The following is a 14,563-nucleotide window of genomic DNA, read 5'->3' on the forward strand; positions in this document are numbered from 1 at the left end:
TGTAAGTGCTAGAAGGGAAGTTCTTCCTTTACTGTGTGTGATGCAGAGATTCATTGTGGGTCAGGGAAGATTTTTGTGATGCTCTGCCATCACCCTCACCTGTTCCTTTTACCCCCATGCTATCCCTCCCCACCCTAGCCACCACAGTAATTGCCCTAAAGCACTACTTTATTTTCGTCTCTCCTCAACTAAACATCTGTGACACCTACAGGATTAAGTATAGGCTTCTTCTTCCTTTTTTTTTTTTTTAATATAGACTTCGCATCTCCAATATGAATCCAACTTACCACCATGGCTCCCTGACACGTACCAGATTGCTGACTCCTTGTCCTCTGAACTTATTCTGAGCTCTGCTTCCTCTGCATCTTTCTTTATTCTTTCTTCTTTACTCAAGAATGTCCTCTTGTTATTTCCTATCTCAGGGCTGCTTCTCCCTTTGAAACTTCCCCTAAAGTGAAGTGAAAGTCGCTCAGTCATGCCCGACCCTTTGCAACCCAATGGACTATCAGTCCCTGGAATTCACCAGGCCAGAGTACTGGAGTAGGTAGCTGTTCCCTTCTCCAGGGGATCTTCACAACCCAGGGATCGAACCCAGGTCTCCTGCATTGCAGGTGGATTCTTTACCAGCTGAGCCACAAGGGAAGCCCAAGAATACTGGAGTGGGTCAGTCAATCAGTTCAGTCACTCAGTCGTGTCCAACTCTTTGAGACCCCATGAATTGCAGCATGCCAGGCCTCCCTGTCCATCACCAACTCCCAGAGATCACTCAAACTCTTGTCCATCGAGTCAGTGATGCCATCCAGCCATCTCATCCTCTGTCGTCCCCTTATCCTCCTGCCCCCAATCCCTCCAGCATCAGAGTCTTTTCCAACGAGTCAACTCTTTGCATGAGGTGGCCAAAGTATTGGAGTTTCAGCTTCAACATCAGTCCTTCCAGTGAACACCCAGGACTGATCTCCTTTAGAATGGACTGGTTGGATCTCCTTGCAGTCCAAGGGACTCTCAAGAGTCTTCCCCAACACCACAGTTCAAAAGCATCAATTCTTCGGTGCTCAGCTTTCTTCATAGTCCAACTCTCACATCCATACATGACCACTGGAAAAACCATAGCCTTGACTAGACGGACCTTTGAGGACAAAGTAATGTCTCTGCTTTTTAATATGCTAAGTTGGTCATAACTTTCCTTCCAAGGAGTAAGCGTCTTTTAATTTCATGGGTGCAATCACCATCTGCAGTGATTTTGGAACCCCAAAATATGAAGTCTGACACTGTTTCCACTGTTTCCCCATCTATTTCCCATGAAGTGATGGGACCAGATGCCATGATCTTCATTTTCTGAATGTTGAGCTTTAAGCCAACTTTTTCACTCTCCTCTTTCACTCTCATCAAGGGGCTTTTCAGTTCCTCTTCACTTTCTGCCATAAGGGTGGTGTCATCTGCATATCTGAGGTTATTGATATTTCTCCTGGCAATCTTGATTCCAGCTTGTGCTTCTTTCAGGCCAGCGTTTCTCATGATGTACTCTGCATATAAGTTAAATAAGCAGGGTGACAATATACAGCCTTGACGTACTCCTTTTTCTATTTGGAACCAGTCTGTTGTTCCATGTCCAGTTCTAACTGTTGCTTCCTGTCCTGCATACAAGTTTCTCAAGAGGCAGGTCAGGTGGTCTGGTATTCCCATCTCTTTCAGAACTTTCCACACTTTACTGTGATCCACATGGTCAAAGGCTTTGGCATAATCAATAAAGCAGAAACAGATGTTTTTCTGGAACTCTCTTGCTTTTTCCATGATCCAGCGGATGTTGGTAATTTGATTTCTCATTCCTCTGCCTTTTCTAAAACCAGCTTGAACATCTGGAAGTTCACGGTTCACATATTGCTAAAGCCTGGCTTGGAGAATTTTGAGCATTACTTTACTAGCGTGTGAGATGAGTGCAATTTGCGGTAGTTTGAGCATTCTTTGGCATTGCCTTTCTTTGGGATTGGAATGAAAACTGACCTTTTCCAGTCCTGTGGCCACTGCTGAGTTTTCCAAATTTGCTGGCATATTGAGTGCAGCACTTTCATAGCATCATCTTTCAGGATTTGAAAGAGCTCAACTGGAATTCCATCACCTCCACTAGCTTTGTTTGTAGTGATGCTTCCTAAGACCCACTTGACTTCACATTCCAGGATGTCTGGCTCTAGGTGAGTGATCATACCATCATGATTATCTGGGTTGTGAAGATCTTTTTTTACAGTTCTTCTTTGTATTCTTGCCACCTCTTCTTAATATCTTCTGCTTCTGTGAGGTTCATACCATTTCTGTCCTTTATCTAGCCCATCTTTACATGAAATGTTCCCTTGGTATCTCTTATTTTCTTGAAGAGATCTCTAGTCTTTCCCATTCTGTTGTTTTCCTCTATTTCTTTGCATTGATCACTGAGGAAGGCTTTCTTATCTGTCCTTGCTATTCTTTGGAGCTCTGCATTCAAATGGGAATATCTTTTTTTGGGGGGGGGAAATACCTTTCCTTTTCTCCTTTCTTTTCACTTCTCTTCTTTTCACAGCTATTTGTAAGGCCTCCCCAGACAGCCATTTTGCTTTTTTGCATTTCTTTTCCATGGGGATGTCATCCTTTTGAAACTTACTACTAGTCTTTTTTTTGATGGACTTCCCTGGTAGCTCAGACGGTAAAGCGTCTGCCTACAATGCGGGAGACCCAGGTTCGAACCCTGGGTCAGGAAGATCCCCTGGAGAAGGAAACGGCAACCCACTCCAGTATTCACACCTGGAAAATCCCATGGACCAAGGAGCCTGGTGGGCTACAATCCATGGGGTCACAAAGAGTCAGATACGACTGAGCGACTTCTGTGTTCTGTGTGTGTGTTCATGGGGATGGTCTTGATCCCTGTATCCTGTACAATGTCACGAACCTCATTCCATAGTTCATCAGGCACTCTATCTATCAGATCTAGTCCCTTAAATCTATTTCTCACTTCCACTGTATAATCATAAGGGATTTGATTTAGGTCATACCTGCATGGTCTAGTGGTTTTCCCCACTTTCTTCAATTTAAGTCTGAATTTGGCAATAAGGTGTTCATGATCTGAGCCATAGTCAGCCCCAGTCTTGTTTTCACTGACTGTATAGAGCTTCTCCATCTTTGGCTGCAAAGAATATAATCAATCTGATTTCAGTGGTGTCCACGTGTAGAGTCTTCTCTTGTGTTGTTGGAAGAGGGTGTTTGCTATGACCAGTGCGTTCTCTTGGCAAAACTCTATTAGCTTTTGCCCTGCTTCATTCCATATTCCAAGGCCAAATTTGCCTGTTATTCCAGGTGTTTCTTGACTTTCTACTTTTGCATTCCGGTCCCTTATAATGAAAAGGACATCTTTTTTGGGTGTTAGTTCTAAAAGGTCTTGTAGGTCTTCATAGAACCGTTCAATTTCAGCTTCTTCGGCGTTACTGGTTGGGGCATAGACTTGGATTACTGTGATATTGAATGGTTTGCCTTGGAAACGAACAGAGATCATTCTGTCATTTTTGAGATTGCATCCAAGTACTGCATTTAGGACTCTTGTTGACCATGATGGCTACTCCATTTCTTCTGAGGGATTCCTGCCCACAGTAGTAGATGTAATGGTCATCTGAGTTAAATTCACCCATTCCAGTCCATTTTAGGTCACTGACTCCTAGAATGTCGACGTTCACTCTTGCCATCTCCTGTTTGACTATTTCCAATTTGCCTTGATTCATGGACCTGACATTCCAGGTCCCTATGCAATATTGCTCTTTACAGCATCGGACCTTGCTTCTATCACCAGTCACATCTACACTGGGTATTGTTTTTGCTTTGGCTCCGTCCCTTCATTCTTTCTGGAGTTATTTCTCCACTGATCTCCAGTAGCATATTAGGCACCTACTGACCTGGGGAGTTCCTCTTTCAGTATCCTATCATTTTGCCTTTTCATACTGTTCATGGGGTTCTCAAGGCAAGAATACTGAAGTGGTTTGCCATTCCCTTCTCCAGTGGACCATATTCTGTCAGACCTCTCCACCATGACCCGCCCATCTTGGGTGGCCCCACACGGCATGGCTTAGTTTCATTGAGTTAGACAAGGCTGTGGAGTGGGTAGCCTATCCCTTCTCCAGCAGATCTTCCCAACCCAGGAATTGAACCAGGGTCTCCTGCATTGCAGGCAGATTCTTTACCAACTGAGCATGAGGGACTTCCCGTAATCCTGTCCTATTTCCTCCACATTCCCTCATTTGAAATTTATCATTTGCTGCCTGAGGTTAAGGTTCTTTATAATTTTTTTTTTTCCATTTTTTAGATTGTTAACTCCTTAAGGGTAGGTGCAATGTTTTACTCTGGATGGTATTCTCTGCCAGCACTTAATATGTACTTTAGAAAAGATTGTTGAAATAACACATGCTGGAGAAGGTGTGGAAAAAAGTGAACTCTCTTACACTGTTGGTCAGAATGTAAGTTGGTGCCACCACTACAGAGAACAGTATGGAGGTTCCTTAAAAGCTAAAAATAGAGTTCCCATATGATCCAGTAATCTCACTCCTGGGCATATATCTGGACAAAACTATAATTAAAAATGAACCACTGTGAACACGAACCACTATGTTCATAGCAGCACTATTCACAACAGTCAAAACATGGAAGAACCTAAATGTCATTGACAGATGAGTGGATAAAAAGATGGGGTACATATACAAAATGGAACATTACTCAGCCACAAAAAAGAAGGAAATAATGCCATTTGCAGTAACATGGATGGACCTAGACGTTATCATAGTAAGTGAAGTAAGGAAAACAAATACCATATGATATCATGTGGAATCTAAAAGATAGCACAAATGAACTTATCTATGAAACATAAAGAGACTCATAGACATAGAGAACAGACTTGTGGTGGCCAAGTGTGTGGGGGGATGGAGCAGGAATTGGGATTAGCAGATTCAAACTATTATATTAATATATATGATGGAGAAACTACGTCCTACTATATAGCACAGAGAACTCTGGTCTGTGATAGGTCTGTGATTGAAAGTGAGCAGGCACAGAGGCCTTTCTGTCTCCCATTTTTGCAGGCAAGACCCCAGCCTCCACGATCTTCCCTGAGTTGCAAAGGGCAGATTCAAACAGTTGCTAATCAAGTTATTGTTGTTGTTTCGTCCCTAAGTTGTAACTGACTCTTTTGCTAAGCCATGGACTGTAGCCTGCCAGGCTCCTCTGTCCATGGGATTTCCCAGATAAGAATACTTGAGTGGGTTGCCATTTACTTCTCAGGGTATCTTCCTGAGCCAGGGATTGAATCCATGTCTCCTTCATTGGTGGGTGGATTCTTTACCACTTAGCCATCTGGAAACCCAACATCAACTGTACTTCAATTTTTTAAGAAAGAAATGATTATTGAATGGAGTCAAAACTGAATAACCTTTCTTTCCCCACAAGACCTTATTAATATTTATTCTCCAAACAATACGCAAACAAAATTGATTAAAAAGCAGAAAACTGAGGTTTGAAGAATGAAAACTCCCAGAGAGGGCTTCAGGGTGGGAGTGGAACAGAAGCCAATCTGGTGGTAATTCTGCTCGTCATTCTCCTGTTTAGTCTCTCTCATCTCAAGGCTATGGTGACAGCCTGGAATGAATTGAATCCTGAATAGCAACTGCAGGTCTGCAGGCCTGGGATGAAGTACCATGTCTCTTTAACTCTTTCTTCGGAGAGAATTCTAAAAAGGTGGGAAAAGAGAGAAAAAGGAAATTTAGTCCACAGAGAAATTAACTGCAATGCCAAGACCACACACAGCTTTAAAATTCAATGCTTTCTTTCTCTGAAGATACCCAGGTCGGTTTGTCTCTGCTGTTTTTCATCATATAAATTACTTTGCTTGAAGGGCAAGTGGGAGTAAATATAGCAGCAGTATCTCTGATGTAACATTTACTGACCTGGCTTTGACACGTCCTTGACATTGTCCTTTAGAAAAGAAAGAGAAAAAGAGAAACTGTCTCTGCTACTGTGTGTAAGAGAAACTCCCATTCTCAGCCATCATCCGAGTATGGGAGACTGATAAATATAAAGAATAAAAATGAAAAAGTGAAAGATGCTGGTAATTTGTCAGCTTTCCTGTGTTTGACTGTCCCTGGCAGGTGGGCCAGTGCCAGAGACAGTCAATCAGCAGTATTTACCAAGGTGGGGGTAGCCAGATGCTCATGCTGGAAAGTTCAAGGCACAGTTCAAGTTCCCATTCTGAACGTGCATTTTAAAAACATCCTGCCCAAAAGTTTTGTAGGTTACCGAGTCCCATTTTCCCCTTACTCTTTCCAGTCTCTCTCTTTTTTTTCCTTAAAGCAAGGACTTAAGGATATCAATGATGAAACTTTACTTTTTATAGAGCTGGAATACACATCTAAAAGAGAATTGTGGGACTTCCCTGATGGCTCAGTGGTAAAGAATCCTCCTGCCAATGCAGGAGACTCGGGTTCGATCCCTCTGAGAAGATCCCACATGCCTCAGACCAGCTAAGCCCAATAGCCACAACTATTGAGCCTGTACCCTAGAGCCTGCTGCTGCTGCTGCTGCTAAGTCACTTCAGTCGTGTCCGACTCTGTGCGACCCCATAGATGGCAGCCCACCAGGCTCCCCCATCCCTGGGATTCTCCAGGCAAGAACACTGGAGTGGGTTGCCATTTCCTCCTCCAATGCATGAAAGTGAAAAGTGAAAGGGAAGTCGCACCCTAGAGCCTAGGAGCCGCAATTACTGAAGCCTGAGCACTCTAGGGCCCATGTTCCACAAGAGAAGCCACTGCAATGAGAACCTGAGCAGCACAACTAGAGATTAGCTCCTGATTGCCGCCACTAGAGAAAGGCCTGTGCAGGAATGAAGGCCTAGTAGAGCACCCCCACTCCAAAAAAAAGTAAATAATTGTGGCTCTCTGAGGAGAGGACTGGATAAGTGGGTGAGTAAGTTCAGGGTTGGGGGTGGGGAGGAGGGCAGAGGGGAGAACAGCCCAGAAGTCTTTTCTCTATGCTTTCTGATTACTTTACAATGAGAATATTTAGTGAATTACATTTTCTTTTTTTTTTATTCAGGCCACAAAGCCTGTGGGATCTTAGTTCCCCCAGCTGGGATCAAAGAGCCCCTGGCCTTGTTCTTAAACACTGAACCGTCAGATAAGTTCCCCATGTGCAATTTAAGTAGGGAAAAGGACAGAAAGGATGGATTGGGAAACAGTTCACCTGTGATTTATACATGAAACTTCATTTGGACATATTATGAACTCTCAGTTAACCCCAATAAAATATGCTTGGTAGATTAACTGGGATTATCTTACTGCCAATGTCCAGCATATAGTTTCAACTCCTTTTGTTTTTTAATTTTGCACCTCAATGTAAAATTTAAATTATGTACCACATGAAAATATGTTATTTGTAATAAATACATATGTATACATGCTTCTGTCTATCCATTTATGTTTATTAATTACTTTTTTTTTTTTTAATATTTATTTGGTTGCGTTGGGTCTTACTGCGGCACATACGGTCTCTTGTGGTGGACAGGCTTAGTTTCGAGACATGTGGGATCTTGGCAACCAGGGATTGAATCCATGTCCTCAGCATTGGAAGACAGAATTTTTAACCACTGAACTGTCACTGACTCCAAACTCCCTCTGCTCACTGCAGGACTGGCCAATGAATGAGAGAGGAGGTGTTGAGGCAAGGTATTTGACTTTATTCAGAAAGCTGGCTGACCAAGAAAATGGCAGACTAACTCAAAATAACCATCTTATCTGGAGCTGGATGTCAGGTTCTTTTTATAGATCGAAGATGGTTGGGGGAGGTGGCCATTAATCTTGCAAATATCTCCTAGAATGGCAAGCCTCAGGCAGGGAATGTATTAATTTCTTCATTCTTGCCATCTAAAGGGAGGGCAGGGTTCTGAACAAAGGCAGTTTAGTTTACCAGTCAGGCAGAAGGGCAAGATTCTCTGAGACAGACCATTATGTATGATTATAGCAACAAAAAGCAAGTCAAAGAAACAATTCCAACATGGAGTCAGAATTGGCTTTTCCCTGCAACAGACCACTAGGGAAGTCCCTACTTTCTTGTTTTCTTGATAAGACAGAAATAAGAGAACATTGTGATGGTACTGCTGGCAATGCACTCCCACTGCCACCCCCATTTTAAGACCACTGGCCAAATTAACAGAGCAATGCTGTTCTAGGAGTTAATGTATACATTAATGTAAACAAAATAGCTCATGCAGTGCCTGGCATAGGCTATTTGCTCTATAAAATATAAAAATTGGGATCCTTTCTTTCTTCCCCCTTGCTCATGGGAAAGGACATGGTTGAAACAAAAGAACTTCTTTGTAAGCATCTGGCCTAGGAAAGTCAGAGCTAGGGAGGGTTTGATACCAATCCCCCTCATCTTAAGACAAAAATGCTGAGGGCCAGGGAGAGTTGCTGTTTAATAAACCTTACAAATCCTCTGAATGGCAATGCCAGGTGTCTTTTTCTTACTCCTTTTTTTTTTTTTTTTTTGGCTGCACCTAGCAGTTTGCAGGATTTCAGGTTCCCAGCCAGAGATTGAACCTGGGCCACAGCAATGAAAACCAGAAATCCTAACCACTAGGCCACCAGGGAACTCCCCCAAGTGTCTCTTTTCTTTCTTTCTTTTTATCTTTTCCCTGTCAAGTGTCTTAATGTAGTCTTCTAAACTTCCATGTGTACCTCTGGCTCATTTCTAAACTACATGACTGAGCGACTTTCACTTCACTAATTTTGGGGTTAACTGTCTTCTCTCTTTCCTCATCTTGGTATGGCTAAGTTTAAAACTACGATCTTACACTTTCATGTGCTGTAGGAGGAAAACTTCAGAAAAGCTAGAAATACAATAAAAGCTTTAAAAATTAATTCAAGTGACTAGGCTGAAGGCATCCTGGCTTCTCCCATAGCATAGTATATATACATAGTGAGCAGCAGGTAGGGCTTATTATTATTGTCATCATCCTCATCATCCTTATCATCCTTATCAGTTTGGCTTCCCTGTAAGTGTGAATAGGTTTTCAAAGATATGTTTCAAAGGTCTAAGCAGCTTCTCTTGTCCTGAGAGAGACTGAGCCAGCATCCAGGTGGCTTCTAAGAACAATACCTACCCGACAACTCAGGTGGCTTGGCGTTGCTGAGCCCAGAGACAACGTTGGGAAGATCTAGCAGAGGGAGCTCCCAGCCCCCAGCGTGATGCCTGGGGCAAGCTCCTGGAAAAGTTTACCTAATTTCCACCTAGAAAAACAGAGCTCTCCTCTGGAATTCAAACACAATTTAGAGAGGACAGAGAAATTCACAGCCTGGGGCCCAAGTCTGCCTGGTGCCAAAACAACCACAAAATTCTGCTTCACAGTTTGTGAAGCACTATGAAGCGCAGACGGCCTGAGTCACAGGCAGGCTTTACAGAGTTCACAAAGTCTCATTTTACCAATTTAAAACAAAACTGGAAATAAGGTAAAGAGGAAGGAAAAGACACTAATAAGAGTTGAGAGCCCAGTTCTAGACAGCAGGTACATTGACATTTCTTATTTCACTTTCACAACCTCCCTGGAAAGAAGATTCATCGCTGTTTTTTTTAAAAAAACTGAAGCTCATAGGCCAAGCAGCATGCCCAGGTTTACAGAGCAACCAAGTGGCAGAACCAAAAAGTGAGTCTAGGCCCTTTGACCTCTAACCTCGTGAGTGCACCTTCCTCAGCCCCACATGAAGCAACCAAATTCCAGAATGTTTTATGAGCACCCTGCTGAAGGTCATGCAGCTAATAGCAGGCAGGGCTGGCGTCTGCCTGTAATTCAGTTGTCAGGCTTCAGGTGGTTAGTCTGTGTTTAGCAAGATGTCTTGTTTGCTGATGGGAAACAAAGATGTGGTGAAAGAAAAGCTGACTTGTTTAGTTAATTTGGGTTGGAGATGTGGTTTGCAGGGAGAGGGCCCTAAACTAAAACATCACATTATGAAATTACAGATCAAATGAAGAAGTAGGAATGAAATGAAGTAAATCCAGGAGCCCATGCTGACCAGAAAACAAAACCAAATTTCTCTTCTCTGTGTTAATCAAGTTTTTTTTTTTTTTTAATTGGAGTATAATTGCTTTACAATGTTGTGTTACATTCTGCTGTACAACAGCATGAATCAGCTATATGTATATACATATCACCTCCCTCTTGAGCCTTCCTCTCACCCCTCCCTTAATCAAGTCTTTAAAACAACTTATATTTTTGAATGAAATATTTCCATAATAAAAAAAATCAAGAGATTCAAAATATGAAAAGGTAATGAAAAGTCACTTTTCCTCCTCCTCTGAGCCCTTCACCTGCCCGCGCCCCTCCCCCTTTCCCCACAGCTAGCCTGGCCACCAGAGAGTATTCAGAGGCCTTGACTCAACCTAAACACAGAGGATTCTAGGTGTTAGAAGAGAATGCTCATTACAGGGTATCAACTGCAGAACAATGCACAACCTAAAATTTTTGAGTTGTTTGCTTCAAAGATCTTATTAGAACTGGGCATGGAACAATAGACTGGTTCCAAATAGGAAAAGGAGTATGTCAAGGCTGTATATTGTCACCCTGCTTATTTAACTTATATGCAGAGTACATCATGAGAAACACTGGGCTGGATGAAGCACAAGCTGGAATCAAGATTGCTGGGAGAAATATCAATAACCTCAGATATGCAGATGACACCACCCTTATGGCAGAAAGTGAAGAAGAACTAGAGAGCCTCTTGATGAGAGTGAAAGAGGAGAGTGAAAAAGTTGGCTTAAAGCTCAACATTCAGAAAACTAAGATCATGGCATCCGGTCCCATCACTTAATGGCAAATACATGGGGAAACGGTGGAAACAGCGGCTGACTTTATTTTTCTGTATTCCAAAATCACTGTGGATGGTGACTGCAGTCATAAAATTAAAAGACGCTTACTCCTTGGAAGGAAAGTTATGACCAACCTAGACAGCATATTAAAAAGCAGAGACATTACCTTGTCAACAAAGGTCCGTCTAGTTAAGGCCATAGTTTTCCCAACAGTCATGTTTGGATGTGAGAGTTGGACTATAAAGAAAGCTGAGTGCCAAAGAATTGATGCTTTTGAACTGTGGTGTTGGAGAAGACTCTTGACAGTCCCTTGGACTGCAAGGAGATCCAACCAGTCCATTCTAAAGGAGATCAGTCCTGGGTGTTCATTGGAGGGACTGATGTTGAAGCTGAAACTCCAATACTTTGGCCACTTGATGCGAAGAGCTAACTCATTTGAAAAGACCTTGATGATGGGAAAGACTGAGGGCAGGAGGAGAAGGGGACAACAGAGGATGAGGTGGTTGGATGGCATCACCGACACAATGGATATGGGTTTGGGTGGACTCTGGGAGTTGGTGATGGACAGGGAGGCCTGGTGTGCTGCGGTTCATGAGGTCGCAAAGAGTCAGACACGACTGAGCAACTGAACTGAACTGAACTGAGTACTACAGCCTGGGAGACAACTTCTCAGAAAACTGAGGAACTGTTCCAAAGAGGTCAAGGGAAAGCCAGGGTATATGAGATTTTTATTGTTTTTTTTTTTTAAGTTTATTTTTGGCTGTGTTGGGTCTTCATTGCCATGAAGGCATTATTCTAGTTGCAGCAAGCAGGGGGGCTACTGTCTAATTTCAGTGCTCAGGCTTCTCCTCAAGAAGCCTTGCTGTGGAGCAAGGGCTCTAGGGCCTATGGGCTTCGGCAGTTGTGGCTCCTGGGTTCTAGAGCCCAGGCTCAAGAGTTGTGACACACCGGCTTAGTTGTATATTCTCCTGCATTTGCAGGCATATTCTCTACCACTGAACTACCAGGGAAGCCCCTGTTTTTCTGTTTTGTTTTAATATTTATTTGGCTGCACCAGGTCTTAGTTGTGGAACATGGGATCTTTGATCTTCACTGCAGCATGTGGAATCTTCAGTTGTGGCATGTGGGATCTAGTTCCCTGACCAGATATTGAACCCTAGCACCCTGCACTGAGAGTGTGGAGTCTTAGTCACTGGACCGCCAGTGAAGTCCCAGGGCATATGAGTTTTTTGCTGGAAACATGTAGTCAAACATCAAAAGATTACTGCTCATCACAAAGAACAGATACTACAGATTGGTAATTTTAGCACTCTTCTGTTTTGGAAAGATGCAAGGATCTGGGTTCACTGAAATTACTCCTTAGATATGCATCTTAACTAAGGCTAATACCCAAGGCACAGAATGCTTCCTGTTTTTCTTGATCCTGAATTTCCCTGAGGGCACACCTTCAGTGCTGCAGTGGCTGGAACTGGGATGGCTGGAAACCCTTCCTGTTCAAAATGATGTGATTTGAGGTGTGTGTTAAGGCCCAATGCTTTGTCCTAAATATATCCTCACTGACCTGGTACCACCTTCCCCTTTAACCTAGCTGGAAATTCCCCCAAGTGAGGGCTAATCCTCATATTAAACAAAGATGAGGACATGACTTCTAGAACTACACCAGAATAGGGTAACTCTCAAACTACATAATTTTGCCTAAGTCATTCCTGTTTATCAACCTAATTCATATTCTCTGGTTATTTTGTTCTCTCCATTTTCTTCTTTAAAAGACCCTCACCAAGGGGACTTCCTTGGCGGTCCAGAGGTTAAGACTCTGTGCTTCCAAAGCAGGGGGTACGGGTTTGATCCCTGGTACGGAGAAGGCAATGGCACCCCACTCCAGTACTCCTGCCTGGAAAATCCCATCGATGGAGCCTGGTAGGTTGCTGTCCATGGGGTCGCTGGGGGTTGGACACAGCTAAGCGACTTCACTTTCACTTTTCACTTTCCTGCATTGGAGAAGGAAATGGCAACCCACTCCAGTGTTCTTTCCTGGAGAATCCCAGGGACGGGGGAGCCTGGTGGGCTGCCGTCTATGGGGTCACATAGAGTCGGACATGACTGAAGTGACTTAGCAGTAGCAGCAGCAGCAGGGGGGACCTAAGGTTCCGCATGCTGCATGGCACGGTCAAAAACAAAACAAAAAGACCCTCACTGAGGCAAATATGAGTTTAGGATTTTAAATACAATAGATTTCCTCACATTTTCCAAGAAGCCAGCTTGACACAAACTAGATTTTGCTTATGGGTGAACCGTGAGGGATTTATGATCAAGGCCTTCCTCCCCTTCCAAGTACCTGGTTACTGACCTCACAAGATCATAATTTATGAGGACCTTTTACCTTCACTCCCTTTTTACCAAGTAAAACAACAAAAAGAAAAAGGTGAGGACATTGTCTTAGGCTGCTACTGATAGGAGAAATGGAAACCGCACACCCTGGCCAGGCACCACAGTAACCATTTGCATGAGCTATTGTAGGACAGGAGATCCTGGTCAGGACACAGAACTAGCCAGCACCCACGAGAATTCTGGAAAGCTCAAAAGGAGAGACTATAGACACCAGTCAATATGTCCTCCCAGAATCCTTCTCGCTGGAATCTATCTTGGTTGAGTGATGTGCACACCACCAGGAAGGACCCTGAGTCAGAATGACTGGCAAGATGCAACCCAGAAAGAAAACTAATCCCATCACCATAAAACCCAAGACTGTGACCCATGTGGCAGCGCAGTCCTCCTGGGTACCCCTTACCCTCCTATTCTCCCCACCCCCGGTGCCCTTCCCAATAACGCCTCTTGCTATGTCAGCATGCGAGTCTCCTCAGACAACTCATTTCTGAGTGTTAAACAAGAGCCCACTCTTGGGCCCTGGATGGGGCCCCCCTCCTGCAACACTATCAACCCTCCACTGTTAATCAGGTCTTCTTTAAGCTTATAATCAAAATAGCTAAGGAGGCAGACCTTACACCTGTTCTGTCCGTGCCTTTCCAAATTTGAACAAAGCCTTTGCCCAACTTTGCTGCTCTTTAAAGAGTCTGTCCTGTTTTCACCAATCTTTGGCAAACTCCTCTAACAAATTATCTGCCTGGCAATTACATTCACCTCTTAACTTGCAATAATTTGGTTTTGACCTCTATTGAAAATGTAATTAGGGGCCATTATCTATTCCTGAATGAGTAGATTCAAATGCCCCTTCTCAGTCTTTACTGAATCCCAGAGTCCCCTGTTGAATTTTGTTATTGCAAACAACACCCTAAAAGATGTTTTTTTTTTAAAAAAAAAAATTAAAATAGCTAATTATAGGGAATTCCCTGGTGGTCCAGTGGTTAACTGCTGAGGGCCTTGGTTCAGTCCCTGTTCTGGGAACTAAGATCCCACAAGTCAAGTGACATGGCAAAAAAAAAATTATAGGAACAGCATAGACACTTTAATATTGTTATAAATATAAGGCAGAAAGTCACCCACAATGCCACCATACCCCAAAAGACAAGCATTTTTTAAGAAGATATATTTACAGGGCACTAGCTCAATATATTATAGTTCATCTTACAGAATGTTATACAACATTTGAAAACAATGAAATAAATCCATAGGTATGAAAAAAAAAACTTCCATAGTAATTAGTGGAAGTGAAAAATATCATGATGCACTGTACACATCATGCAATACC

At 43.1% G+C, this 14,563-nt stretch overlaps 1 long non-coding RNA gene across 2 annotated transcripts in view; it reads right to left on the bottom strand.

The window, feature by feature from the left end:
- Window positions 1–5,435: 5,435 nt before the first annotated feature.
- The window catches only part of LOC133244101 (uncharacterized), a 62,305-nt gene continuing 53,177 nt past the window's right edge, over window positions 5,436–14,563 (bottom strand). For both annotated transcript variants that reach the window (XR_009735306.1, XR_009735305.1), the window contains one exon: window positions 5,436–5,731. This is a non-coding gene — a long non-coding RNA (uncharacterized LOC133244101). The remainder of the gene's footprint in view (window positions 5,732–14,563) is intronic.

The sequence above is a fragment of the Bos javanicus genome, chromosome 3 (assembly GCF_032452875.1).
Source record: "Bos javanicus breed banteng chromosome 3, ARS-OSU_banteng_1.0, whole genome shotgun sequence".
NCBI lineage: Eukaryota > Metazoa > Chordata > Mammalia > Artiodactyla > Bovidae > Bos > Bos javanicus.